The 27563-nt window shown below is 51.7% G+C and overlaps 12 non-coding genes and 2 pseudogenes across 12 annotated transcripts; 7 read left to right on the top strand and 7 right to left on the bottom strand.

The window, feature by feature from the left end:
* Window positions 1–443: 443 nt before the first annotated feature.
* LOC144940967 (5S ribosomal RNA) lies at window positions 444–562 on the bottom strand. The gene has a single exon (XR_013639180.1). It is a non-coding gene; the product is annotated as a 5S ribosomal RNA (ribosomal RNA).
* A 664-nt stretch (window positions 563–1226) lies between these two features.
* LOC144940951 (5S ribosomal RNA) lies at window positions 1227–1335 on the top strand (annotated as a pseudogene).
* Window positions 1336–2671: 1336 nt separating this feature from the next.
* LOC144941001 (5S ribosomal RNA) lies at window positions 2672–2790 on the bottom strand. The gene has a single exon (XR_013639212.1). It is a non-coding gene; the product is annotated as a 5S ribosomal RNA (ribosomal RNA).
* A 666-nt stretch (window positions 2791–3456) lies between these two features.
* Window positions 3457–3585, top strand: LOC144941006 (5S ribosomal RNA; annotated as a pseudogene).
* Window positions 3586–4465: 880 nt separating this feature from the next.
* On the bottom strand, window positions 4466–4584 carry LOC144940966 (5S ribosomal RNA). The gene has a single exon (XR_013639179.1). It is a non-coding gene; the product is annotated as a 5S ribosomal RNA (ribosomal RNA).
* A 655-nt stretch (window positions 4585–5239) lies between these two features.
* LOC144940962 (5S ribosomal RNA) lies at window positions 5240–5358 on the top strand. Its single transcript, XR_013639175.1, has one exon. It is a non-coding gene; the product is annotated as a 5S ribosomal RNA (ribosomal RNA).
* Window positions 5359–6677: 1319 nt separating this feature from the next.
* On the bottom strand, window positions 6678–6796 carry LOC144940999 (5S ribosomal RNA). The gene has a single exon (XR_013639210.1). It is a non-coding gene; the product is annotated as a 5S ribosomal RNA (ribosomal RNA).
* A 1957-nt stretch (window positions 6797–8753) lies between these two features.
* On the top strand, window positions 8754–8872 carry LOC144940958 (5S ribosomal RNA). Its single transcript, XR_013639172.1, has one exon. It is a non-coding gene; the product is annotated as a 5S ribosomal RNA (ribosomal RNA).
* A 1427-nt stretch (window positions 8873–10299) lies between these two features.
* Window positions 10300–10418, bottom strand: LOC144941005 (5S ribosomal RNA). Its single transcript, XR_013639216.1, has one exon. It is a non-coding gene; the product is annotated as a 5S ribosomal RNA (ribosomal RNA).
* A 665-nt stretch (window positions 10419–11083) lies between these two features.
* Window positions 11084–11202, top strand: LOC144940949 (5S ribosomal RNA). The gene has a single exon (XR_013639171.1). It is a non-coding gene; the product is annotated as a 5S ribosomal RNA (ribosomal RNA).
* Window positions 11203–12539: 1337 nt separating this feature from the next.
* On the bottom strand, window positions 12540–12658 carry LOC144941008 (5S ribosomal RNA). Its single transcript, XR_013639217.1, has one exon. It is a non-coding gene; the product is annotated as a 5S ribosomal RNA (ribosomal RNA).
* Window positions 12659–13313: 655 nt separating this feature from the next.
* LOC144940997 (5S ribosomal RNA) lies at window positions 13314–13432 on the top strand. Its single transcript, XR_013639208.1, has one exon. It is a non-coding gene; the product is annotated as a 5S ribosomal RNA (ribosomal RNA).
* Window positions 13433–14768: 1336 nt separating this feature from the next.
* Window positions 14769–14887, bottom strand: LOC144940998 (5S ribosomal RNA). The gene has a single exon (XR_013639209.1). It is a non-coding gene; the product is annotated as a 5S ribosomal RNA (ribosomal RNA).
* Window positions 14888–15503: 616 nt separating this feature from the next.
* Window positions 15504–15622, top strand: LOC144940985 (5S ribosomal RNA). The gene has a single exon (XR_013639197.1). It is a non-coding gene; the product is annotated as a 5S ribosomal RNA (ribosomal RNA).
* The last annotated feature ends 11941 nt before the right edge of the window (window positions 15623–27563 follow it).

The following is a 27563-nucleotide window of genomic DNA, read 5'->3' as shown; positions in this document are numbered from 1 at the left end:
TCCTTTAATCAATAAAAAAAAAATGATGGCTACTAAATCATACTCATTTATATTTAAAGTAAAATGATGAAATTATCTAGGTAAATGCATTGCAGCAGAATGCTTTCCTGTCAGCACCGGCGATAATGCATTGAGCAGCGCGAAATCCACAAAATAAAAGTAATTCTTTACACATCCCATCAGCCAGGTGACCTGAAAGTGAATCGTTTCATTGGCAAAGGTTGAACACAGGAACAAACTCTGGGCTGGTTTTGACAATCAGTGTCTCACCAACAGAGTGAGTGAACGCTGGTGAACTGTGGGACGTTCACGTGCAAGGTCCCCTCTGTTAGCTGTGGGTCCTAGTGGAGCACAAAACTCTACAATGCACGACACGGAATGCGACACGCGGGGTAGACAGCGCTCCCCCTGCCGACGGAAAGAGGCAAAAGCCGAGAACAAAAAGCCTACAACACCTGGTATTCCCAGGCGGTCTCCCATCCAAGTACTAACCAGGCTCGACCCTGCTTAGCTTCCGAGATCGGACGAGATCGGGCGTATTCAGGGTGATATGGTCGTAGGCGAAAGCTCAGTGAAGATTCAGTAAATTCATCTCTAATGTACCGGTACTCATCTTGAAATAAAATTGTTCAACTTCCCCATAGTGTGAAGACTCCGCCTGCAGTCATCCTCGCATTCACGGTGGAGTTCAACTCAAGACGTCTCGGTGCAAAGCCAAGTGGTCTCAGCTCTGGAGCAGCAGCAGCAGCCTCCCAGTTCAGCATCTATCTCAGGAGAAGAGTTGTGATCATATTTATATAGAGTATTTGTGTGTATTTGTGTGTATTTAAACCATGACGTACACACTTTGTTTATCCACTGATGGATGAATCCCTGTCCTGGGGGTTGATTGAGCATACTTCACCACGCTGGTGGACGGTGCGGGTTGGTGGACAAGTGGTGGGGGTGGAGAGAGGCTGACCTGGTTCGCATATCACTCGACACCACCGATGTTAGCCGTCCCCGGGATTCTAACTCAGCTCAGCAGCTTCACTGCACTGTGACGCTGAGAGCCACGGCGCCCTAAGGGCTGTGGTCTTGACAGTGGCAGAAGTGAGCTCTGGGCTCGCGATCTGCAGCTGATGGTGATCACGAGTTTCATGGGAATCGCTCATTCGCTGTGAAAACAGCATCAGAGAAACCTGATAACGTTAGAGATGAATTTACTGAATCTTCTCTGAGCTTTCGCCTACGACCATATCACCCTGAATACCTCCGATCTCGGAAGCTAAGCAGGGTCGAGCCTGGTTAGTACTTGGATGGGAGACCGCCTGGGAATACCAGGTGTTGTAGGCTTTTTGAAAGTTTTTGCGTTTTCGTGTCTCCAGGGGGCGCTATTTAGTCCACGTTTCACACGCACGAAGCCGAACTGGCGTTTCAATGTCTGTAGGGGGGCACTGCCTATTCAGGGTCAAACTCTTGACTACTTGGGATTCAGAATTGGAATTCATCAGGTTTTTATTTGCTGAGAGTTCGATGTTAAATTGCATAACCACGATATACATGACAGTGGCTTGTGAGGAGGCCTTCATCCGGCAAGAGCTGTTAAACAAATGTAACACGCTCACCCAAAGTTGGCAGTGCTCCCCACAGACTTAAATATGCAAGTTCCACTCTGTGCTAGTCGCTCACGCAGAGCGGGGCTGGCGGGTTCTCGTCTCTAGGGGGCACCGCTACCTCGGCCTCAAGCTGACAACAGCTTCGTTTTACAGCCTTTGTGCTTCCACTGCTGGATGAAAGTCTGCCCAAACCACGTCGGTTATAGTTTTTGTTGACCGTGTATCGCCACGCTGGTCAGTTTTGGGGTTTACGACGTGACTTTTATTTCTGGCGCACGGCTAAAACATTTATTTAGAGCTGCCTCATTGAACGTTCACAGCCCTCTGTCAATCCACTGCTGGATGAGGGCCTCCACATGCCGAGTGGGTAATGGGGCTTATTTGACCGCGCGTCCACGCTGGTCCCTGGGGGTTCGTGAGGGCGGGGATCTCTGTACATAGAAGTGGGGTGCAACAAGGGGGTGTTGTGCACTGCCCACTGCAGAGGGGATAGTGGGGAATGTGAGTTGGCGTCTTGCACTCGTTTACACGACGGGACCTGATGAGAATAACATGTTAAAAACTACGAATTTTGATGACCAATTTTTTTTTACTGGCGTAAGAACAGTTGAACTATTAGTTGCGATTGAGTCACATCCTTTAATCAATAAAAAAAAATGATGGCTACTAAATCATACTCATTTATATTTAAAGTAAAATGATGAAATTATCTAGGTAAATGCATTGCAGCAGAATGCTTTCCTGTCAGCACCGGCGATAATGCATTGAGCAGCGCGAAATCCACAAAATAAAAGTAATTCTTTACACATCCCATCAGCCAAGTGACCTGGGAGTGAATCGTTTCATTAGCAATGGTTAAATACAGGAACAAACTCTGGGCTGGTTTTGACAATCAGTGTCTCATCAACAGAGTGAACGCTGGTGAACTGTGTGACGTTCACGTGCAAGGTCCCCTCTGTTAGCTGTGGGTCCTAGTGGAGCACAAAACTCTACAATGCACGACACGGAATGCGACACGCGGGGTAGACAGCGCTTCCCCTGCCGACGGAAAGAGGCAAAAGCCGAGAACAAAAAGCCTATAACACCTGGTATTCCCAGGCGGTCTCCCATCCAAGTACTAACCAGGCTCGACCCTGCTTAGCTTCCGAGATCGGACGAGATCGGGCGTATTCAGGGTGATATGGTCGTAGGCGAAATCTGAGAGGAGATTTAGTAAACTTATACCCAGCGACAATTATTCCGGCTGATACGGCTGATGATATTTTCACAGCGAGTCAATGTTACCCACAAAACTCGTGTTCACCACCAGCTACAGATCGCGAGCCCAGAGCTCACTTCTGCCACTGTCAAGACCACAGCCCTTAGGGCGCCGTGGCTCTCAGCGTCACGGTGCAGTGAAGCTGCTGAGCTGAGTTAGAATCCCGGGCACGGCTAATATCGGTGGTGTCGAGTGATATCCGAACCAGGTCAGCCTCTCTCCACCCCCACCACTTCCCCACCAACCCGCACCGTCCACCGGCGTGGTGAAGTATGCTCAATCAACCCCCAGGATCGTACAGACAAGGCGTGTGACCAACGGATTAATGAAGTCTGCACGTTGTGGTCAAATACACACACACACGGACTATACGTAAATATGGTCATTGATCTTCCTCTGAGATAGCTGCTCAGAACTGAGATGTTGCTCCAGAGGTGAGACCACCACTTGGGTTTGCACCGAGACGTCTTGAGTTGAACTCCACTGTGAATGCGAGGATGACTGCAGGCGGTGTTTTTACAAAATAAATTAAGTTACGTTGTCCAAAGGTGGGTCACAACTAGGTTAGAGATAAGTTTACTAAATCTCCTCTGAGCTCTCGCCTACGACCATATCACCCTGAATACGCCCGATCTCGTCCGATCTCGTCCGATCTCGGAAGCTAAGCAGGGTCGAGCCTGGTTAGTACTTGGATGGGAGACCGCCTGGGAATACCAGGTGTTGTAGGCTTTTAAAAAGTTTTTGCTTTTTCGTGTCTCAAGGGGGCGCTATTTAGTCCACGTTTCACGACCTGACTTTTATTTCTGGCGCACGGATAACAAATCATTTAGAGCTGCGGGATCGAACTTCAACAGCCCTCTGTCAATCCGCTGCTGGATGAGGGCTCCACATGCCGAGCGGGTAATTGGGGCTTATTTGACCGCGTGTCCACGCTGGTCCCTGGGGGTTCGTGAGGGCGGGAATCTCTGTACATAGAAGTGGGGTGCAACAAGCGGGTGTTGTGCACAGCCCACTGCAGAGGGGATAGTGGGGAATTAGAGTTGACGTTTTGCACTTATTTACACCACGGGACCTGATAAAAACAACACGTTAAAAACTATGCATTTTGATGACCAGTTTTTTTTGTTGGCGTTAGAACAGTTGAACTATTAGTTGCGATTGAGTTGCATCCTTTAATCGATCAAAAATTATGGCTACTAAATCATACTAATTTATATTAAAAGTAAAATTATGAAATTCTCTTGGCACAATGGTATTGTAGGAGAATGCATTCCTGTCAGCACCGGCGATAATGCATTGAGCATCGCGAAATCCACAAAATAAGATTATTTCTTTACACATCCCATCAGCCAGGTGACCTGAAAGTGAATCGTTTCATTGGCAAAGGTTGAACACAGGAACAAACTCTGGGTTGGTTTTGACAATCAGTGTCTCACCAACAGAGTGAGTGAACGCTGGTGAACTGTGGGACGTTCACGTGCAAGGTCCCCTCTGTTAGCTGTGGGTCCTAGTGGAGCACAAAACTCTACAATGCACGACACCCAATGCGACACGCGGGGTAGACAGCGCTTCCCCTGCCGACGGAAAGAGGCAAAAGCCGAGAACAAAAAGCCTACAACACCTGGTATTCCCAGGCGGTCTCCCATCCAAGTACTAACCAGGCTCGACCCTGCTTAGCTTCCGAGATCGGACGAGATCGGGCGTATTCAGGGTGATATGGTCGTAGGCGAAAGCTCAGTGAAGATTCAGTAAATTCATCTCTAATGTACCGGTACTCATCTTGAAATAAAATTGTTCAACTTCCCCATAGTGTGAAGACTCCGCCTGCAGTCATCCTCGCATTCACGGTGGAGTTCAACTCAAGACGTCTCGGTGCAAAGCCAAGTGGTCTCATCTCTGGAGCAGCAGCAGCAGCCTCCCATTTGAGCATCTATCTCAGGAGAAGAGTTGTGATCATATTTATATACAGTTTTTGTGTGTATTTAAACCGTGACGTACAGACTTTGTTCATCCACTGATGGATGAATCCCTGTCCCGGGGGTTGATTGAGCATACTTCACCACGTTGGTGGACGGTGCGGGTTGGTGGGGAAGTGGTGGGGGTGGAGAGAGGCTGACCTGGTTCGCATATCACTCGACACCATCGATGTTAGCCGTGCCCGGGATTCTAACTCAGCTCAGCAGCTTCACTACACCGTGACGCTGAGAGCCACGGCGCCCTAAGGGCTGTGGTCTTGACAGTGGCAGAAGTGAGCTCTGGGGTCGCGATCTGCAGCTGATGGTGAACACGAGTTTCATGGGAATCGCTCATTCGCTGTGAAAACAGCATCAGCAGAATCCTGATCAAGTTAGAGATGAATTTACTGAATCTTCTCTGAGCTTTCGCCTACGACCATATCACCCTGAATACGCCCGATCTCGTCCGATCTCGGAAGCTAAGCAGGGTCGAGCCTGGTTAGTACTTGGATGGGAGACCGCCTGGGAATACCAGGTGTTGTAGGCTTTTAGAAACTTTTTGCGTTTTCGTGTCTCCAGGGGGCGCTATTTACTCCACATTTCACACGCACGAAGCCGAGCTGGCATTTCAATGTCTGTAGGGGGTCAAACTCTTGACTACTTAGGATTCAGAATTGGAATTCATCAGGTTTTTATTTGCTGAGAGTTCGATGTTAAATTGCATAACCACGATATACATGACAGTGGCTTGTGAGGAGGCCTTCATCCGGCAAGAGCTGTTAAACAAATGTAACACGCTCACCTAAAGTTGGCAGTGCTCCCCACAGACTTAAATATGCAAGTTCCACTCTGTGCGAGTCGCTCACGCAGAGCGGGGCTGGCGGGTTCTCGTCTCTAGGGGGCACCGCTACCTCGGCTAGAAACTGACAACAGCTTCGTTTTACAGCCTTTGTGCTTCCACTGCTGGATGAAAGTCTGCCCAAACCACGTCGGTTATAGTTTTTGTTGACGGTGTATCGCCACGCTGGTCAGTTTTGGGGTTTACGACGTGACTTTTATTTCTGGCGCACGGCTAAAACATTTATTTAGAGCTGCCTCATTGAACGTTCACAGCCCTCTGTCAATCCACTGCTGGATGAGGGCCTCCACATGCCGAGTGGGTAATGGGGCTTATTTGACCGCGCGTCCACGCTGGTCCCTGGGGGTTCGTGAGGGCGGGGATCTCTGTACATAGAAGTGGGGTGCAACAAGGGGGTGTTGTGCACTGCCCACTGCAGAGGGGATAGTGGGGAATGTGAGTTGGCGTCTTGCACTCATTTACACGACGGGACCTGATGAGAATAACATGTTAAAAACTACGAATTTTGATGACCAATTTTTTTTTACTGGCGTAAGAACAGTTGAACTATTAGTTGCGATTGAGTCACATCCTTTAATCAATAAAAAAAAATGATGGCTACTAAATCATACTCATTTATATTTAAAGTAAAATGATGAAATTATCTAGGTAAATGCATTGCAGGAGAATGCTTTCCTGTCAGCACCGGCGATAATGCATTGAGCAGCGCGAAATCCACAAAATAAAAGTAATTCTTTACACATCCCATCAGCCAAGTGACCTGGGAGTGAATCGTTTCATTAGCAATGGTTAAATACAGGAACAAACTCTGGGCTGGTTTTGACAATCAGTGTCTCATCAACAGAGTGAACGCTGGTGAACTGTGGGACGTTCACGTGCAAGGTCCCCTCTGTTAGCTGTGGGTCCTAGTGGAGCACAAAACTCTACAATGCACGACACGGAATGCGACACGCGGGGTAGACAGCGCTCCCCCTGCCGACGGAAAGAGGCAAAAGCCGAGAACAAAAAGCCTACAACACCTGGTATTCCCAAGCGGTCTCCCATCCAAGTACTAACCAGGCTCGACCCTGCTTAGCTTCCGAGATCGGACGAGATCGGGCGTATTCAGGGTGATATGGTCGTAGGCGAAAGCTGAGAGGAGATTCAGTAAATTCATCAATAACTTAGTTATGACCCACCTTTGGACAAAGTGACAACCTATTGTGTGAAGACACTGCCTGCAGTCATCCTCGCATTCACAGTGGAGTTCAACTCAAGACGTCTCGGTGCAAAGCCAAGTGGTCTCATCTCTGGAGCAGCAGCAGCAGCCTCCCAGTTGAGCATCTATCTCAGGAGAAGAGTTGTGATCATACTTATATACAGTTTTTGTGTGTATTTAAACCGTGACGTACACACTTTGTTCATCCACTGATGGATGAATCCCTGTCCCGGGGGTTGATTGAGCATACTTCACCACGCTGGTGGACGGTGCGGGTTGGTGGGGAAGTGGTGGGGGTGGAGAGAGGCTGACCTGGTGCGGATATCACTCGACACCACCGATGTTAGCCGTGCCCGGGATTCTAACTCAGCTCAGCAGCTTCACTGCACCGTGACGCTGAGAGCCACGGCGCCCAAAGGGCTGTGGTCTTGACAGTGGCAGAAGTGAGCTCTGGGCTCGCGATCTGCAGCTGATGGTGAACACGAGTTTCATGGGAAACGCTCATTCGCTGTGAAAACAGCATCAGCAGAATCCTGATCAAGTTAGAGATGAATTTACTAAATCTTCTCTGAGCTTTCGCCTACGACAGGGGTCGGCAACCTGCGGCTCCGGAGCCGCATGCGGCTCTTTTGAACCTTGACCGCGGCTCCGGGGCGGATGCTAGCGAGGGGAGGAGGCGCACTGTGACACCTGCTCTGGCGTTGCCGCTGCTGACAGGTCGCCGCTCCGCTCCACACTGCCCGCCCGGTGACAGGCAATAACGTTGCCGTTGCTTTGTCACATGTTTGGAAGAAGTAAAAACCTTCCTGGGCAACAAAGAGCTCACCTTTGCTGAGCTGGAACAGCCAGAGTGGCTGGAAAAATTACATTTTATGGTAGACATGACAGCACATCTAAACACGCTAAATACAACCCTTCAGGGGAAAGGAGGCACAGCCCTGCACATGCTGGAGGAGGTTTTGGCATTCGAGCGCAAGTTGACAGTGTTTGTCAAAGATTTACAGAGAGGTACACTGTCTCACTTTCCCTCTTTGAGAGAGTTCAAACAAAGTCATGATACGATAAATTTGGAATATTTCAAGTCTGCAATCACCACAATGCAAAGTTCGTTTGGGAAACGATTCTGTGAGTTCAGAGAGGAAAAAACGACATTATCATTCCCTGTCACTCCCCTGGCGATCGATCCATCCCTATTGAATATGACTGCATTTGCAGGTGTAAGTCAACCTGATCTTGAGATGGAACTGGCCGATATAGCCGACAAAGATATATGGGTGTCCAAGTTCAAATGCTTGACCGCTACTCTTGAGGATGTTGCCCGTCAGAAGGCCATTCTGGCTCAGAATCATAAATGGAGTGATATTGAAAACCTTCCCAAACAGGACAAACTTGTATTCGAAACATGGAATGCCATCCCCAACACTTATATAAACATGAAAAAGTATGCATTTGGAGTCCTGTCGATCTTCGGCTCCACATATGTATGTGAGCAGATCTTCTCCAACATGAACTATATTAAAAACAAACATCGATCACGCCTCACAGATGACAGCTTGCAAGCCTGTGTGAAAATGAAGGTGACGTCTTACAGCCCTGATGTGCAGACACTGTGCACTGAGGTTCAGGAGCAAAAATCCCATTAACCAGGTAATTTAGCTATTAATTTGCAAAAATATATTTTACATTGTTAAGTGAAAAAGTCATTTTTTTATTCAGATTGACAGCTGACTGCACGATCCTATATATATAGCAATAAGGTAAGAAACAATATATGCAGTGTTATATTTGTTTTAAATGTTGCAATGGTTTTGCGGCTCCCAGTTTATTTTTTCCTTCGGAAACGGGTCCAAGTGGCTCTTTATGTCTTAAAGGTTGCAGACCCCTGGCCTACGACCATATCACCCTGAATACGCCCGATCTCGTCCGATCTCGGAAGCTAAGCAGGGTCGAGCCTGGTTAGTACTTGGATGGGAGACCGCCTGGGAATACCAGGTGTTGTAGGCTTTTTGTTCTCGGCTTTTTCCTCTTCCCGTCGGCAGGGGGAGCGCTGTCTGCCCGCGTGTCGCTCACGCAGAGGGGGCTGGCGGGTTCTCGTCCAAGTCTAGGAATTAAATATTTTAGTTTGCCCTCTTTCAGCCGTATCGTATCAGTGTCAATTTGGATCAAGGTATTTAAGGTAGCTGCCGCAAAGTGTTCGGAACCACCTAGTTTCTTCAAACTCTTTGGTTCTATTGGTAAAGTCACGTAGGTAGAAAACATATCTCCATGGTGCCACCTCTGTCATCATTAAAAGTGTCTCTGTGAATAAAATAACTAAAGTTTAAGTGTGAATGTCATTTGACATCATTTCTACTTTTTTTCATTTTATTCTGGAATGCTGTGATGTCTGCCGGCCGAGTCGCCCTTGCAAAAGATAATCTTAGCTCAAATGGCTTGATGGGAAATGAGCTTCTTTAGAATAATTGGCTGCTCGAAATGTCCACGTGATAATAAGCCACTTCGTTGAGCTATCATTTGTGGCCAGGTCGCTTCTGAAAAAGAGCTATGTAGCTGAGTGGGCCTTACCTGGTAACAAGTAAACCCGTAAAAACAAAGTTTTTCACTATAAATCCTTTATATGCGTGGCGGCTAGAGTCTTCTCGTCCTCTGGCTTGAGATGGCTGCCACCTATGGGTCAGATGATTGTCTGCCAGTATTAAGCAATTGGTAATTAAATATTTAATTTGTTTTCCGTAAAAAGTGTAAGATTTTGGGAATATTTTTTTCACGAACAATAATTGTCTGGCACAACGAGTCTGTGTGGAAAATGTCAGCTCGATTGGATCACGGGAAGTGGGTTTTAAAACGACCGAAAGATTTGCACGGTCCTAAGCAAGCAAGCACGCAAGCAAGCAAGCACGCGAACTTAATATAAAGGATTTAATAAGTATAACCCGTAAAAACAAAGTTTTTCACTCTAAATCCTTTATATGCGTGGCGGCTAGAGTCCTCTCGTCCTCTGGCTTGAGATGGCTGCCACCTATGGGTCAGATGATTGTCTGCAGTATTAAACAATTGGTAATTAAATATTTAATTTGTTTTCCCTAAACAGTGTAAAATTTTAGAACAAATTTTACACGAACATTAATTGTCTCGCACAACGAGTCTGTGTGCAAAATGGCAGCTCGATTGGATCACGGGAAGTGGGTTAAAAAACGACCGAAAGGTTTGCACGGTCGTAAGCAAGCAAGCACGCAAGCACGCAAGCAAGCGAACTTAATATAAAGGATTTAAAAATATAAATGTAGTTTTCCAGTTACCTTCTGATTCTTGAGGCCGAGGTAGCGGTGCCTCCTAGAGACGAGAACCCGCCAGCCCCCTCTGCGTGAGCGACACGCGGGGTAGACAGCGCTCCCCCTGCCGACGGGAAGAGGCAAAAGCCGAGGACAAAAAGCCTACAACAGCTGGTATTCCCAGGCGGTCTCCCATCCAAGTACTAACCAGGCTCGACCCTGCTTAGCTTCCGAGATCGGACGAGATCGGGCGTATTCAGGGTGATATGGTCGTAGGCGAGAACTCAGTGAAGCTTCAGTAAATTCATCTCTAATGTACCGGTACTCATTTTGGAATAAAATTGTTCAACTTCCCCATAGTGTGAAGATAACTCCAGCAGTCATCCTCGCATTCACGGTGGAGTTCAACTCAAGACGTCTCGGTGCAAAGCCAAGTGGTCTCATCTCTGGAGCAGCAGCAGCAGCCTCCCAGTTGAGCATCTATCTCAGAAGAAGAGTTGTGATCATATTTATATAGAGTATTTGTGTGTATTTGTGTGTATTTAAACCATGACGTACACACTTTGTTTATCCACTGATGGATGAATCCCTGTCCTGGGGGTTGATTGAGCATACTTCACCACGCTGGTGGACGGTGCGGGTTGGTGGACAAGTGGTGGGGGTGGAGAGAGGCTGACCTGGTTCGGATATCACTCGACACCACCGATATTAGCCGTGCCCGGGATTCTAACTCAGCTCAGCAGCTTCACTGCACCGTGACGCTGAGAGCCACGGCGCCCTAAGGGCTGTGGTCTTGACAGTGGCAGAAGTGAGCTCTGGGCTCGCGATCTGCAGCTGATGGTGAACACGAGTTTCATGGGAAACGCTCATTCGCTGTGAAAACAGCATCAGCAGAATCCTGATCAAGTTAGAGATGAATTTACTGAATCTTCACTGAGCTTTCGCCTACGACCATATCACCCTGAATACGCCCGATCTCGTCCGATCTCGGAAGCTAAGCAGGGTCGAGCCTGGTTAGTACTTGGATGGGAGACCGCCTGGGAATACCAGGTGTTGTAGGCTTTTTGAAAGTTTTTGCGTTTTCGTGTCTCCAGGGGGCGCTATTTAGTCCACGTTTCACACGCACGAAGCCGAGCTGGCATTTCAATGTCTGTAGGGGGGCACTGCCTATTCAGGGTCAAACTCTTGACTACTTGGGATTCAGAATTGGAATTCACCAGGTTTTTATTTGCTGAGAGTTCGATGTTAAATTGCATAACCACGATATACATGACAGTGGCTTGTGAGGAGGCCTTCATCCGGCAAGAGCTGTTAAACAAATGTAACCCGCTCACCCAAAGTTGGCAGTGCTCCCCACAGACTTAAATATGCAAGTTCCACTCTGTGCGTGTCGCTCACGCAGAGCGGGGCTGGCGTGTTCTCGTCTCTAGGGGGCACCGCTACCTCGGCCTCGAGCTGACGACAGCTTCGTTTTACTGCCTTTGTGCTTCCACTGCTGGATGAAAGTCTGCCAAAACCACGTCGGATATAGTTTTTGTTGACCGTATATCGCCACGCTGGTCAGTTTTGGGGTTTACGACGTGACTTTTATTTCTGGCGCACGGATAAAACATTTTACTTAGAGCTGCCTGATTGAACTTCAACAGCCCTCTGTCAATCCACTGCTGGATGAGGGCCTCCACATGCCGAGTGGGTAATGGGGCTTATTTGACCGCGCGTCCACGCTGGTCCCTGGGGGTTCGTGAGGGCGGGGATCTCTGTACATAGAAGTGGGGTGCAACAAGGGGGTGTTGTGCACAGCCCACTGCAGAGGGGATAGTGGGGAATGTGAGTTGGCGTCTTGCACTCGTTTACACGACGGGACCTGATGAGAATAACATGTTAAAAACTACGAATTTTGATGACCAATTTTTTTTTACTGGCGTAAGAACAGTTGAACTATTAGTTGCGATTGAGTCACATCCTTTAATCAATAAAAAAAAATGATGGCTACTAAATCATACTCATTTATATTTAAAGTAAAATGATGAAATTATCTAGGTAAATGCATTGCAGGAGAATGCTTTCCTGTCAGCACCGGCGATAATGCATTGAGCAGCGCGAAATCCACAAAATAAAAGTAATTCTTTACACATCCCATCAGCCAAGTGACCTGGGAGTGAATCGTTTCATTAGCAATGGTTAAATACAGGAACAAACTCTGGGCTGGTTTTGACAATCAGTGTCTCATCAACAGAGTGAACGCTGGTGAACTGTGGGACGTTCACGTGCAAGGTCCCCTCTGTTAGCTGTGGGTCCTAGTGGAGCACAAAACTCTACAATGCACGATACGGAATGCGACACGCGGGGTAGACAGCGCTTCCCCTGCCGACGGAAAGAGGCAAAAGCCGAGAACAAAAAGCCTACAACACCTGGTATTCCCAGGCGGTCTCCCATCCAAGTACTAACCAGGCTCGACCCTGCTTAGCTTCCGAGATCGGACGAGATCGGGCGTATTCAGGGTGATATGGTCGTAGGCGAAAGCTCAGTGAAGATTCAGTAAATTCATCTCTAATGTACCGGTACTCATCTTGAAATAAAATTGTTCAACTTCCCCATAGTGTGAAGACTCCGCCTGCAGTCATCCTCGCATTCACGGTGGAGTTCAACTCAAGACGTCTCGGTGCAAAGCCAAGTGGTCTCATCTCTGGAGCAGCAGCAGCAGCCTCCCATTTGAGCATCTATCTCAGGAGAAGAGTTGTGATCATATTTATATACAGTTTTTGTGTGTATTTAAACCGTGACGTACAGACTTTGTTCATCCACTGATGGATGAATCCCTGTCCCGGGGGTTGATTGAGCATACTTCACCACGTTGGTGGACGGTGCGGGTTGGTGGGGAAGTGGTGGGGGTGGAGAGAGGCTGACCTGGTTCGCATATCACTCGACACCATCGATGTTAGCCGTGCCCGGGATTCTAACTCAGCTCAGCAGCTTCACTACACCGTGACGCTGAGAGCCACGGCGCCCTAAGGGCTGTGGTCTTGACAGTGGCAGAAGTGAGCTCTGGGGTCGCGATCTGCAGCTGATGGTGAACACGAGTTTCATGGGAATCGCTCATTCGCTGTGAAAACAGCATCAGCAGAATCCTGATCAAGTTAGAGATGAATTTACTGAATCTTCTCTGAGCTTTCGCCTACGACCATATCACCCTGAATACGCCCGATCTCGTCCGATCTCGGAAGCTAAGCAGGGTCGAGCCTGGTTAGTACTTGGATGGGAGACCGCCTGGGAATACCAGGTGTTGTAGGCTTTTAGAAACTTTTTGCGTTTTCGTGTCTCCAGGGGGCGCTATTTACTCCACATTTCACACGCACGAAGCCGAGCTGGCATTTCAATGTCTGTAGGGGGGCACTGCCTATTCAGGGTCAAACTCTTGACTACTTAGGATTCAGAATTGGAATTCATCAGGTTTTTATTTGCTGAGAGTTCGATGTTAAATTGCATAACCACGATATACATGACAGTGGCTTGTGAGGAGGCCTTCATCCGGCAAGAGCTGTTAAACAAATGTAACACGCTCACCTAAAGTTGGCAGTGCTCCCCACAGACTTAAATATGCAAGTTCCACTCTGTGCGAGTCGCTCACGCAGAGCGGGGCTGGCGGGTTCTCGTCTCTAGGGGGCACCGCTACCTCGGCTAGAAACTGACAACAGCTTCGTTTTACAGCCTTTGTGCTTCCACTGCTGGATGAAAGTCTGCCCAAACCACGTCGGTTATAGTTTTTGTTGACGGTGTATCGCCACGCTGGTCAGTTTTGGGGTTTACGACGTGACTTTTATTTCTGGCGCACGGCTAAAACATTTATTTAGAGCTGCCTCATTGAACGTTCACAGCCCTCTGTCAATCCACTGCTGGATGAGGGCCTCCACATGCCGAGTGGGTAATGGGGCTTATTTGACCGCGCGTCCACGCTGGTCCCTGGGGGTTCGTGAGGGCGGGGATCTCTGTACATAGAAGTGGGGTGCAACAAGGGGGTGTTGTGCACTGCCCACTGCAGAGGGGATAGTGGGGAATGTGAGTTGGCGTCTTGCACTCATTTACACGACGGGACCTGATGAGAATAACATGTTAAAAACTACGAATTTTGATGACCAATTTTTTTTTACTGGCGTAAGAACAGTTGAACTATTAGTTGCGATTGAGTCACATCCTTTAATCAATAAAAAAAAATGATGGCTACTAAATCATACTCATTTATATTTAAAGTAAAATGATGAAATTATCTAGGTAAATGCATTGCAGGAGAATGCTTTCCTGTCAGCACCGGCGATAATGCATTGAGCAGCGCGAAATCCACAAAATAAAAGTAATTCTTTACACATCCCATCAGCCAAGTGACCTGGGAGTGAATCGTTTCATTAGCAATGGTTAAATACAGGAACAAACTCTGGGCTGGTTTTGACAATCAGTGTCTCATCAACAGAGTGAACGCTGGTGAACTGTGGGACGTTCACGTGCAAGGTCCCCTCTGTTAGCTGTGGGTCCTAGTGGAGCACAAAACTCTACAATGCACGACACGGAATGCGACACGCGGGGTAGACAGCGCTCCCCCTGCCGACGGAAAGAGGCAAAAGCCGAGAACAAAAAGCCTACAACACCTGGTATTCCCAAGCGGTCTCCCATCCAAGTACTAACCAGGCTCGACCCTGCTTAGCTTCCGAGATCGGACGAGATCGGGCGTATTCAGGGTGATATGGTCGTAGGCGAAAGCTGAGAGGAGATTCAGTAAATTCATCAATAACTTAGTTATGACCCACCTTTGGACAAAGTGACAACCTATTGTGTGAAGACACTGCCTGCAGTCATCCTCGCATTCACAGTGGAGTTCAACTCAAGACGTCTCGGTGCAAACCCAAGTGGTGGTCTCACCTCTAGAGCAACATCTCAGTTCTGAGCAGCTATCTCAGAGGAAGATCAATGACCATATTTACGTACAGTCCGTGTGTGTGTGTATTTGACCACAACGTGCAGACTTCATTAATCCGTTGGTCACACGCCGTGTCTGTACGATCCTGGGGGTTGATTGATTCACCACGCCGGTGGACTGTGCGGGTTGGTGGGGAAGTGGTGGGGGTGGAGAGAGGCTGACCTGGTTCGGATATCACTCGACACCACCGATGTGAGCCGTGCCCGGGATTCTAACTCAGCTCAGCAGCTTCACTGCTGTGGTCTTGACAGTGGCAGAAGTGAGCTCTGGGCTCGCGATCTGCAGCTGGTGGTGCACACGAGTTTCATGGGAAACGCTCATTCTCTGTGAAAACAGCATCAGCAGAAACCTGATCAAGTTAGAGATGAATTTACTAAATCTTCTCTGAGCTTTCGCCTACGACCATATCACCCTGAATACGCCCGATCTCGTCCGATCTCGGAAGCTAAGCAGGGTCGAGCCTGGTTAGTACTTGGATGGGAGACCGCCTGGGAATACCAGGTGTTGTAGGCTTTTAGTTCTCGGCTTTTGCCTCTTCCCGTCGGCAGGGGGAGCGCTGTCTACCCCGCGTGTCGCTCACGCAGAGCGGGGCTGGCGGGTTCTCGTCTCTAGGGGGCACCGCGACCTCGGCCTGAAGAATGAGAAGGTAACTGGAAAACTACATTTATATTTTAACCAGGTAAGTCCCACTGAGCTACATAGCTCTCTTTCAGAAGCGACTTGGCCACAAATTATAGCTCATCATCGTGTGGACATTGATTGCAGCCAATTGCTCTCAACGGACATTGATTATAATTCATGTGCAGGGGGAAACCGGAGGACCCGGATGAAATTCCACACCTGCACGGAAATGACAAATATACAGCAGGCGTCACCTACCTATAACCATCCCGCAGTTCATCAGCGTTGACTGACGCTGATGATGAGACACTGCGTGTTGAAACTGTCTAAAACCAGTCATCGCCAAGCCTGACTACTGATGATGCACTCAATGTCGAAAACCGATCCAGAGTGTTGCTTGTGCAAAAACTAAAAACTAAAAATACATTTTGCACACTATCAAAATGCCATGCGGATGATGGTATGTGTAAAAAAATAATTACAGAAATTTTTACATTGCTATGCAAATATAGGATACAACATTAATAAGGAAATATATTATTTCGTTGCTGATAATGATTTTGTGTTAGCTCGTTTGCACCCCCATATGATAAATCCACTGCTGGATGAAGGCCTCCCCATACCACGTCGCTCATAGCATCATATAGGGATATATTACCATACTGCGAGTGATATGTTCACCATCCAGAATGTTCTAACTCTGGCTCAGAATCTACACCACACCTCACCCATGCACACACTCATCGATCCACCCACTCACCCATCCACCCACGTATTCAGTCACACATCAACACACTTACCGCTCACCTAATCACACGGTAACCCACCCTCTTATTCATCCGCTTGCCCACTCACACATCCATGCACTCACCTATCTACTCACCCATCCACTCACCTACCTTCTCATCCACCCATTCACATGCCCATGCACACACTCACCCATCCACTCACATACCCACTCACCCATTCACCCACTCACCCATTCACATGCTGATGCACACACTCACCCATCCACTCACATACCCATTCACCCATTCACCAACTCACCCATCCACTCACCTACCCACGTACCAATGCACATTCACCCATACAATCACATACCCATCCATTCACCCATCCACTCACCTACTCACTCACCCATTCACCCACTCACCCATCCACTCACCTACCCACGTATCAATGCACATTCACCCATACAATCACATACCCATCCATTCACCCATCCACTCACCTACTCACTCACCCACCCACACACTCACCCATCCACTCACCTACTCGCTCACCGACCTACTCACTCACCCATCCATCCACACACTCACCCATCCATCCACACATTCACCCATCCACTCACCTACTCGCTCACCGACCTACTCACTCACCCTTCCATCCACACACTCACCCACCCACACACTCACCCATCCACTCACCTACTCACTCACCCACCCACACACTCACCCATCCACTCACCTACTCGCTCACCGACCTACTCACTCACCCATCCAACCACACACTCACCCATCCACACACTCACCCATCCACTCACCTACTCACTCACCCATCCACACACTCACCCATCCACTCACCTACTCGCTCACCGACCTACTCACTCACCCATCCAACCACACACTCACCCATCCACACACTCACCCATCCACTCACCTACTCACTCACCCATCCACACACTCACCCATCCACTCACCTACTCGCTCACTGACCTACTCACTCACCCATCCAACCACACACTCACCCATCCACACACTCACCCATCCACTCACCTACTCACTCACCCATCCACACACTCACCCATCCACACACTCACCCACCCGCTCATGCTGCCTCGGCGATCAACTCGGCTTTAAATCCAGTTCGTGTTTTATCCCTAGCCCGGATTAGGGTTCTTATCGGAGTTTGCCAGGCCGGGGATTATAGCCGGCACGGGGAGGCGAGACGGGCGGAGAGACGGGGAGAGACAGGGGGAGATGGGAAAGGATGACAGAAAGAGAGAGAGACACGGCCGAGACGGAGGGAGGCAGAGACGGAGGGAGACAGCCACGGGGCATTGTCTAGACCAGGGTTCGGCAACCAAAATAACAAGAAGAGGCAGGTTTGTTCGAATTCAGAAGAAAAAAACCCGCCATATTTCAGGAGCCGCAATGCATTGTGGTGAATACGAGACAATGGTCATTTTTTTTTCTTCTTGGTTCTTTCGGTAAAGTCACGTAGAAGGGAAATAATAAAATAATAAAAATAAAACATAATAAAATAATTCTCACGACGTTTCGGCCACAACGCAAGCAGCCGTCCTCAGGTGAAGAACAGGTCTGTCGGAAAGACAGACGCTGTCTTTATTATGTTTTTTTTTATTATTATTTTATTATTTCCCTTCTACGTGACTTTTCCGAAAGAACCAAGAAGATGAATCCCTGCAGTCACGAAAGCTTTAAATCGAAATACAATGGTCATTCATAAACAACGCGTCACGAAGCAGCAGCAGTCCCTTAAAGAGCCGCACGCGGCTCCTGAGCCGCAGTGCTCACGAGCCCTGGTCGAGACGCTGGGGGGAAAGGGCTCTATTTGACCTCGCTCTGACCTGCCCTCGAGCATCGCGTCTCTCTGTATCGTGTCTCTTTGTCTCTGGGTGAGTCTTTGCGTCTCTCAGGTAGTCGCTGCGTGTCGCTGTCAATATTGTTGCGGCTCTGGGTGACTGTGTACGCGTGTCCGTGACTCTGTCTCGAGTCGTCATTGTCTTTGTGTCCGTGTGTCTCGCCGTGTCCTTGTGTCTGCGTCTCCCACTTCGACATGAAAAACATTATGAACTGTTCATCATTGGTTTTTTACACTTTTATCTGGCAACAAAACTGAAACCTTTTCTTACAAGGAGTCATGTTTGCATTGACCACAATACCTGCGGTCGGAATGCAAACAAAAACACAACTCTGATCATGTATGCACTGTCCTTGAAGTTGATTGGTCCAGACCCGAGACAGCTTTCTTTAGAGCCTAGTCTCACATGGTGTTGGACCAGATGACGCCAAAAGGCGCACAACTCAAAGACAATACACCATCAGAGTATACTCCTTGTAAAAAAGGTGTCAGTTTTGTTGCCAAATAAAAGGGTAAAAAAACAATAATCCCATTTTGCTACTGGCAAAGGAGGTTCCAATGATTATGAGCAGTTGCTGAGCACAGGTCCAAATACCCAAAACGTCAAGCAGCCAGCAACAAACCGAACGATCGAAGTTGTAATTCGGTATCGTGAAAGGGGCTCAACAAATATGAAATTAGATGAGACGAGAAGAGTGTAACGCGAGTCAGCCATTGAGCTGAGCAAGGCATATTGTTGTAAGAGCTTGGGAAAAGGGATGGTGGAGATGAGAGGAGGGAATTCCAAATTAGAGCAGTGTGAGGGACGAAGCAGAGACAAAAGTGATGTGACCTGCAGTGTGGTGAGTGGGTAGGTGGGTGGGTGAGTGTGTGGTTGAGATCTGCAGTGTGGTGAGTGGGTGGTTGGATGGGTGAGTGTGTGGTCACAGCTCATTTGCCGTGCAAAATATATATGCATTATTGAGCCCCCCCCCCTCCCCAAAAAAAACCACAAAAGTGTATTTGTATAATGTTTGCATGGTGTACAGTCTGAAAAGTACCCACATTGCAAATTTCAAGTTTGTTGCATGTCGGGAAGTGCACTAAACATTTTTAACACATTCACAACTTTGCCTTTGATATATATGGAGATATTGTTGTAGGCCCTCCTTTAGGTCATCCATTCCACGTTTAAATAACAGCTGAGCGACGGTAGCGCGGCCATCGGAACCATATAAATCTTTAATTATGATGGCACCATTCATGCTACACAGCTAAAGCTAGGAGGAACAAAATAGTTGACTGAAGAAAATGAGTGTCGTGTTTCATGAATTTACCTTGAGTCGAACATTTTTAGTACATTTTACATCTGTAAATAAATAAAGATTTGACTACTTTTTTTTCCCAATGTGTAATACTGGGCAAACTTCGGCCCTTCCCTCCTCCACAATACAGGGGTTTTTTTTTTTGGTTATATCGCGTAAATATAAATGTGTCGTTAAACTCGCCACCACCCGACACGGCCAATTAGTAAGGTTTGTCACGTGATCAGAACACGGCAATCCGTTACTAGTACAGCACAGTAATTACAGGCGGAGCGTCGTACTCAGAGTGTAAATGTTGTGAATATACTCTTCAACACACCGGTTTGTGCTGTACACGTTCTGTTTACGTGACAAACCTTACTAATTGGCTGTGTCGGGTGGCGGCGAGTTTAACGACACATTTATATTTACGCGATCTAACCCCAAAAAAACCCCGATATTATGGATGATATTGGTCGTGAAAGCCGACTTGTTATACTGACCCTGCCCTTCTATTAGCCTTAGGCCCCCTACCCTTTACACTATGAGACCTCATTTACCAGTGGCAAAATATAGTAATAGGTTTTTACCCTTTCAACTGGTACAAAACTGACACCTTTATACAAGGCATCATGAGGTCTCATAGTGTAAATGCTTACCCCGAGCTCTCAATACTCTGATAGTGCGCTGTTTTTGAGTTGTACGCCTTTTGGCGTCATCTGGTCCAACACCAATGGAGACTAGGCTCGAAGAAAAGCTGTCTCGGGTGTGGACCAATCAACTTCAAGGACAGTGCATATCATTATCATTATCAGAGTTGTTTCTTTTTGTTTGCATTTTTGACGGCTTGTGTTGTGGTTATTGCATACATGATGCCTTGTATAAAGGTGTCAGTTTTGTACCAGTTGAAAGGGTAAAAACCTATTACCCCCTACCTTTGTAACGTGAATCCGGCCCTGCCCGTGTCACAACGCTAGGCCATAGGCCAGTGTTCTTCACGAATATTCAGAGAGGGCCCATATTCGTTGATAAGACATCAGTGTGTGAGGGTCCGCGACACATTTGAAACCGTTGGGGTTTGACAGGTGAGGGGGGGGGGTGTTTTCACTATTTGTGTATTCATATTTTTGGTTCTTTCGGTTCAGTCACGGAGAAGGGAAATAATAAAATAATATAAATATAAAACACTAAAAATTCTCACGACGTTTTGTGTATACATTTTCTTGCTGTGGATTTCACACCTGATGATGATTGCTTGTGTTGCAGTCGAAACGTCGTGAGAATTTTTTATTGTTTTATATTTATTATTTTATTATTTCCCTTCTACGTGACTTTACCGAAAGAACCAAGAATATGAATGCCTTCAGTCACGAAAGCTTAAAAATCAAATTTAATCTCAAACTTTGTTTACCAGTGTATAATGTATGCACTGTCCTTGAAATTGATTGGTCCACACCCTAGACAGCTGTGAGACTAGGCTCTAAAGAAAGCTGTCTCGGGTGTGGACCAATGAATTTCAATACTGTAAAACATTTATTGTTTTATTTTCATTATTTTATTATTTCCCTTCTACGTGACTTTACCGAAAGAACCAAGAATATGAATCCCTGCAGTCACGAAAGCTTCAAATCGAAATGTATTTGTGTATTGTCGGGTGCCGCACTAAAGGCCATCAGGGGTCTTGCAATGAACAACGCTGCCATAGGCCATCGCCCTTCGCCGGTATTTCTCCTGTCACAGTGGCAGAGGTCGCAATCGGGTACCCGATACCCGTACCCTACCCGATACCCGGCTACCCGTACCCGGCCGGGTACGGGTAGCCGTTTGCGACCCTGGTGCGGACGGGTACGGGTACGGGTAAGGAATCAAAACCCGTTTGCGACCTCTGCACAGTGGTCACCACCGCTCCACGCACCTCCTCGTGTCTCCCCTGGCCAGGTGGTTGACTGATGAGGATGATGATGATGATTATCATCATTATTCGTGGATTACTATCATCATTACATCGCATTGCAAGTGAGAGATGGTGGAGTCTTGCGGAGGATAGACCATGGTTGACGACGCACATGAAATGTGTCCGTGGAACTACGCGTACGTTTCACATCAATGATACTAATAATTAACTCGTAGATATTACATTTTCTAACTTGTGAACATTAAAAAACTTGATATATATCTGTGATTCTACTGCTGCTGCGTTGGCAGCGGTGCACAAGCACAGCTAACAACAAACACTCAACTCGTTCCATGTCAATAACAACACGTGTGTCTGTGTGGCCTTTTATGCGTTATAAAGAAGGGCCATTTGCCCGAAAGGTCGCCTGTTATATATTTTACAGTTCAAGGCCACACACGGTGTTATTCGCGAATGTGTCGAGTATTTTTTTTTATATTAAAACATACAACGGCCGTCTTAAATATTTCGTGGAATTGGGGGTACAACTCTGCCCCCCCCCCCAAATCGACCACCCAACTCCGTCCCCCATCATGCAGCCTCTCTCTGCCTACGACCTCTAGAATGTATGTCTCTCCCTCCGTCTCCCCTCTTTGTCTCTCTCCCTCCCACCCTCTCTCCTCTCTCTCTCTGTGTGAATCCACTTTTACCAAATTGCTCAATTTTCCGCCAATTTTTTTCCTTGAGGCAGCAGCAGCCACGATGCCCTGATTGCGGGAACTGCGCCGCGTCGCCATGGCTACGGGGCCCGTACGCCAACCCCCTAATTACACCCCCCTCCCCCCCCCGTAATAGCCCCCTCACCCACCCTCTCTGCCCCTCCCCTCACCACCCATCCACCCACTCTGCCCCTCCCCTCACCACCCATCCACCCCCTCTGCCCCTCCCCTCACCACCCATCCACCCCCTCTGCCCCTCCCCTCACCACCCATCCACCCCCTCTGCCCCTCCCCTCACCACCCATCCACCCCCTCTGCCCCTCCCCTCACCACCCATCCACCCCCTCTGCCCCTCCCCTCACCACCCATCCACCCCCTCTCCCCCTCCCCTCACCACCCATCCACCCCCTCTCCCCCTCCCCTCACCACCCATCCACCCCCTCTCCCCCTCCCCTCACCACCCATCCACCTCCTCTGCCCCTCCCCTCACCACCCATCCACCCCCTCTGCCCCTCCCCTCACCACCCATCCACCCCCTCTGCCCCTCCCCTCACCACCCATCCACCCCCTCTGCCCCTCCCCTCACCACCCATCCACCCCCTCTCCCCCTCCCCTCACAACCCATCCACCCCCTCTGCCCCTCCCCTCACCACCCATCCACCCCCTCTGCCCCTCCCCTCACCACCCATCCACCCCCTCTGCCCCTCCCCTCACCACCCATCCACCCCCTCTCCCCCTCCCCTCACAACCCATCCACCCCCTCTGCCCCTCCCCTCACCACCCATCCACCCCCTCTCCCCCTCCCCTCACCACCCATCCACCCCCTCTCCCCCTCCCCTCACCACCCATCCACCTCCTCTGCCCCTCCCCTCACCACCCATCCACCCCCTCTGCCCCTCCCCTCACCACCCATCCACCCCCTCTGCCCCTCCCCTCACCACCCATCCACCTCCTCTGCCCCGCCCCTCACCACCCATCCACCCCCTCTGCCCCGCCCCTCACCACCCATCCACCCCCTCTGCCCCTCCCCTCACCACCCATCCACCCCCTCTGCCCCTCACCACCCATCCACCTCCTCTGCCCCGCCCCTCACCACCCATCCACCCCCTCTGCCCCTCCCCTCACCACCCATCCACCTCCTCTGCCCCTCCCCTCACCATCCATCCACCTCCTCTGCCCCTCCCCTCACCACCCATTCAACTCCTCTGCCCCTCCCCTCACCACCCATCCACCCCCTCTGCCCCTCCCCTTACCACCCATCCACCCCCTCTGCCCCTCTCCTCACCACCCATCCACCCCCTCTGCCCCTCCCCTCACCATCCATCCACCTCCTCTGCCCCTCCCCTCACCACCCATTCAACTCCTCTGCCCCTCCCCTCACCATCCATCCACCTCCTCTGCCCCTCCCCTCACCACCCATCCACCTCCTCTGCCCCTCCCCTCACCACCCATCCACCCCCTCTGCCCCTCCCCTCACCACCCATCCACCTCCTCTGCCCCTCCCCTCACCATCCATCCACCTCCTCTGCCCCTCCCCTCACCACCCATTCAACTCCTCTGCCCCTCCCCTCACCACCCATCCACCCCCTCTGCCCCTCCCCTCACCAAACATCCACCCCCTCTGCCCCTCCCCTCACCACCCATCCACCTCCTCTGCCCCTCCCCTCACCACCCATCCACCCCCTCTGCCCCTCCCCTCACCACCCATCCACCCCCTCTGCCCCTCCCCTCACCACCCATTCAACTCCTCTGCCCCTCCCCTCACCACCCATCCACCCCCTCTGCCCCTCCCCTCACCACCCATCCACCTCCTCTGCCCCTCCCCTCACCACCCATCCACCCCCTCTGCCCCTCCCCTCACCACCCATCCACCCCCTCTGCCCCTCCCCTCACCACCCATCCACCCCCTCTGCCCCTCCCCTCACCACCCATCCACCTCCTCTGCCCCTCCCCTCACCACCCATCCACCCCCTCTGCCCCTCCCCTCACCACCCATCCACCTCCTCTGCCCCTCCCCTCACCACCCATCCACCCCCTCTGCCCCTCCCCTCACCACCCATCCACCTCCTCTGCCCCTCCCCTCACCACCCATCCACCCCCTCTGCCCCTCCCCTCACCACCCATCCACCTCCTCTGCCCCTCCCCTCACCACCCATCCACCTCCTCTGCCCCTCCCCTCACCACCCATCCACCTCCTCTGCCCCTCCCCTCACCACCCATCCACCTCCTCTGCCCCTCCCCTCACCACCCATCCACCTCCTCTGCCCCTCCCCTCACCACCCATCCACCCCCTCTGCCCCTCCCCTCACCACCCATCCACCTCCTCTGCCCCTCCCCTCACCACCCATCCACCCCCTCTGCCCCTCCCCTCACCACCCATCCACCCCCTCTGCCCCTCCCCTCACCACCCATCCACCTCCTCTGCCCCTCCCCTCACCACCCATCCACCCCCTCTGCCCCTCCCCTCACCACCCATCCACCTCCTCTGCCCCTCCCCTCACCACCCATCCACCCCCTCTGCCCCTCCCCTCACCACCCATCCACCTCCTCTGCCCCTCCCCTCACCACCCATCCACCCCCTCTGCCCCTCCCCTCACCACCCATCCACCTCCTCTGCCCCTCCCCTCACCACCCATCCACCTCCTCTGCCCCTCCCCTCACCACCCATCCACCTCCTCTGCCCCTCCCCTCACCACCCATCCACCTCCTCTGCCCCTCCCCTCACCACCCATCCACCTCCTCTGCCCCTCCCCTCACCACCCATCCACCCACTCTGCCCCTCCCCTCACCACCCATCCACCTCCTCTGCCCCTCCCCTCACCACCCATCCACCCCCTCTGCCCCTCCCCTCACCACCCATCCACCTCCTCTGCCCCTCCCCTCACCACCCATCCATCCCCTCTGCCCCTCCCCTCACCACCCATCCACCTCCTCTGCCCCTCCCCTCACCACCCATCCACCTCCTCTGCCCCTCCCCTCACCACCCATCCACCTCCTCTGCCCCTCCCCTCACCACCCATCCACCCCCTCTGCCCCTCACCACCCATCCACCTCCTCTGCCCCGCCCCTCACCACCCATCCACCCCCTCTGCCCCTCTCCTCACCACCCATCCACCTCCTCTGCCCCTCCCCTCACCATCCATCCACCTCCTCTGCCCCTCCCCTCACCACCCATTCAACTCCTCTGCCCCTCCCCTCACCACCCATCCACCCCCTCTGCCCCTCCCCTTACCACCCATCCACCCCCTCTGCCCCTCTCCTCACCACCCATCCACCCCCTCTGCCCCTCCCCTCACCATCCATCCACCTCCTCTGCCCCTCCCCTCACCACCCATTCAACTCCTCTGCCCCTCCCCTCACCATCCATCCACCTCCTCTGCCCCTCCCCTCACCACCCATCCACCTCCTCTGCCCCTCCCCTCACCACCCATCCACCCCCTCTGCCCCTCCCCTCACCACCCATCCACCTCCTCTGCCCCTCCCCTCACCATCCATCCACCTCCTCTGCCCCTCCCCTCACCACCCATTCAACTCCTCTGCCCCTCCCCTCACCACCCATCCACCCCCTCTGCCCCTCCCCTCACCACCCATCCACCTCCTCTGCCCCTCCCCTCACCACCCATCCACCCCCTCTGCCCCTCCCCTCACCACCCATTCAACTCCTCTGCCCCTCCCCTCACCACCCATCCACCTCCTCTGCCCCTCCCCTCACCACCCATCCACCTCCTCTGCCCCTCCCCTCACCATCCATCCACCTCCTCTGCCCCTCCCCTCACCACCCATTCAACTCCTCTGCCCCTCCCCTCACCACCCATCCACCCCCTCTGCCCCTCCCCTTACCACCCATCCACCCCCTCTGCCCCTCTCCTCACCACCCATCCACCCCCTCTGCCCCTCCCCTCACCATCCATCCACCTCCTCTGCCCCTCCCCTCACCACCCATTCAACTCCTCTGCCCCTCCCCTCACCATCCATCCACCTCCTCTGCCCCTCCCCTCACCACCCATCCACCTCCTCTGCCCCTCCCCTCACCACCCATCCACCCCCTCTGCCCCTCCCCTCACCACCCATCCACCTCCTCTGCCCCTCCCCTCACCATCCATCCACCTCCTCTGCCCCTCCCCTCACCACCCATTCAACTCCTCTGCCCCTCCCCTCACCACCCATCCACCCCCTCTGCCCCTCCCCTCACCACCCATCCACCTCCTCTGCCCCTCCCCTCACCACTCATCCACCCCCTCTGCCCCTCCCCTCACCACCCATTCAACTCCTCTGCCCCTCCCCTCACCACCCATCCACCTCCTCTGCCCCTCCCCTCACCACCCATCCACCTCCTCTGCCCCTCCCCTCACCACCCATCCACCCCCTCTGCCCCTCCCCTCACCACCCATCCACCCCCTCTGCCCCTCCCCTCACCACCCATTCAACTCCTCTGCCCCTCCCCTCACCAACCATCCACCCCCTCTGCCCCTCCCCTCACCACCCATCCACCTCCTCTGCCCCTCCCCTCACCACCCATCCACCCCCTCTGCCCCTCCCCTCACCACCCATCCACCCCCTCTGCCCCTCCCCTCACCACCCATCCACCCCCTCTGCCCCTCCCCTCCCAACCCATCCACCTCCTCTGCCCCTCCCCTCACCACCCATCCACCCCCTCTGCCACTCCCCTCACCACCCATCCACCTCCTCTGCCCCTCCCCTCACCACCCATCCACCCCCTCTGCCCCTCCCCTCACCACCCATCCACCTCCTCTGCCCCTCCCCTCACCACCCATCCACCCCCTCTGCCCCTCCCCTCACCACCCATCCACTTCCTCTGCCCCTCCCCTCACCACCCATCCACCTCCTCTGCCCCTCCCCTCACCACCCATCCACCTCCTCTGCCCCTCCCCTCACCACCCATCCACCTCCTCTGCCCCTCCCCTCACCACCCATCCACCTCCTCTGCCCCTCCCCTCACCACCCATCCACCTCCTCTGCCCCTCCCCTCACCACCCATCCACCTCCTCTGCCCCTCCCCTCACCACCCATCCACCCTCCTCTGCCCCTCCCCTCACCACCCATCCACCTCCTCTGCCCCTCCCCTCACCACCCATCCACCCCCTCTGCCCCTCCCCTCACCACCCATCCACCTCCTCTGCCCCTCCCCTCACCACCCATCCACCTCCTCTGCCCCTCCCCTCACCACCCATCCACCTCCTCTGCCCCTCCCCTCACCACCCATCCACCTCCTCTGCCCCTCCCCTCACCACCCATCCACCTCCTCTGCCCCTCCCCTCACCACCCATCCACCTCCTCTGCCCCTCCCCTCACCACCCATCCACCTCCTCTGC

The sequence above is a fragment of the Lampetra fluviatilis genome, chromosome 23 (assembly GCF_964198595.1).
Source record: "Lampetra fluviatilis chromosome 23, kcLamFluv1.1, whole genome shotgun sequence".
In the NCBI taxonomy this organism is placed as follows: domain Eukaryota; kingdom Metazoa; phylum Chordata; class Hyperoartia; order Petromyzontiformes; family Petromyzontidae; genus Lampetra; species Lampetra fluviatilis.
Note: the sequence above shows the minus strand (reverse complement) of the source record. Positions and strands in the feature narration are given on the sequence as shown.